At 45.0% G+C, this 1,193-nt stretch overlaps 1 non-coding gene across 1 annotated transcript; it reads right to left on the bottom strand.

The window, feature by feature from the left end:
• Window positions 1-819: 819 nt before the first annotated feature.
• trnai-aau (transfer RNA isoleucine (anticodon AAU)) lies at window positions 820-893 on the bottom strand. Its single transcript has one exon. It is a non-coding gene; the product is annotated as a tRNA-Ile (tRNA).
• Window positions 894-1,193: the final 300 nt, after the last annotated feature.

The following is a 1,193-nucleotide window of genomic DNA, read 5'->3' on the forward strand; positions in this document are numbered from 1 at the left end:
TCAATGATCTGTACCTATTTTTCTTGATTGTCTCTCTCTCTCTCGCTCCCCACTCTCTCAATACATTTTTCCTCTCCTCTTCCCGCTTTGCTACCCTTCTCCCCTGTTTTCCATTTTGTCTCTGCTTCACCCATCCCTCACATATTTTGTCACATAGCGCTGGCTTCAGCCTGGGTCATTCCCGTCTCTTAATCTCCCTTTAATCTCTCCATGCACTGTCATTATCACCTTTGCATCTGGAGCCTTGACGTAACTTCTCTCAGCGTGGTATAAATAGCTCCATAATACTCCCCCTTTGTTTTTATCTTGATCTTTAATCAGTTAGACTCGAAACGTCAGCTCTTTTCTCTCCTTGCAGATGGTGCCAGACCTGCTGAGATTTTCCAGCATTTTCTCTTTTGGTTTCAGATTCCAGCATCCGCAGTAATTTGCTTTTATTACTGGCTCTATGATAACTCCAGTGTCGATGCATGAGAGGTGAGCAAGCGAACGAATTCCCTCTGGAAGTCGTGTGACAAGTATTAACAGAGATCCAGGAAAATGACATGAACGACTCTTGATTTGAATTGAAGCCTGAGCTGTGGTTCTCCTCCGAGACTGTGCCAGGTCTGCTTAATGCTGCATATATTTCAGGTTTTGCATTTGTTGGTGAAAACAGTTGAGACTGATTGTAATGCTGCAGACAACATCCACCAGTCATCACAGGGATGGCGATCAAGTCATGCGTCTATTCCTGTCAAAGGCTTTATTACGCAGATGACGCTTGGGCTTTGTGGAGCACGTTGTTTGGAAACACAGCAATATCGAAAGAGCTGCACGTGGTCAGTGTGGGGATCGAACCCACGACCTTGGCATTATTAGCACCACTCTCTAACCAGCTGAGCTAACCGACCAACGCCTGCACCCTTGCGAAAGCAAATGCCTATATTGCCGGTGCTCACAACCACGGCTGCTGTGCATTTTCTGCTTCTAATCGATCGCACTATAGTCTGATGGATTTCCTTTCGTTGCAAAGCTTTTCAACAAAAAAAGCATTAATTTTTCCGAAAGCGCATACTCGTGTTAACCATTTGCTCTGATATCTAAAATTAAGCACAATGTCCGGACGCATGCAATTTCAATCGCAACCTCACCAGCTCAGCTGCAGCGTGTCACGTTGATAAATTTCGTCTGGAGAAACGTACCTTCAACGA

Source organism: Chiloscyllium punctatum, chromosome 23 (genome assembly GCF_047496795.1).
Source record: "Chiloscyllium punctatum isolate Juve2018m chromosome 23, sChiPun1.3, whole genome shotgun sequence".
Classification (NCBI taxonomy): Eukaryota; Metazoa; Chordata; class Chondrichthyes; order Orectolobiformes; family Hemiscylliidae; genus Chiloscyllium; species Chiloscyllium punctatum.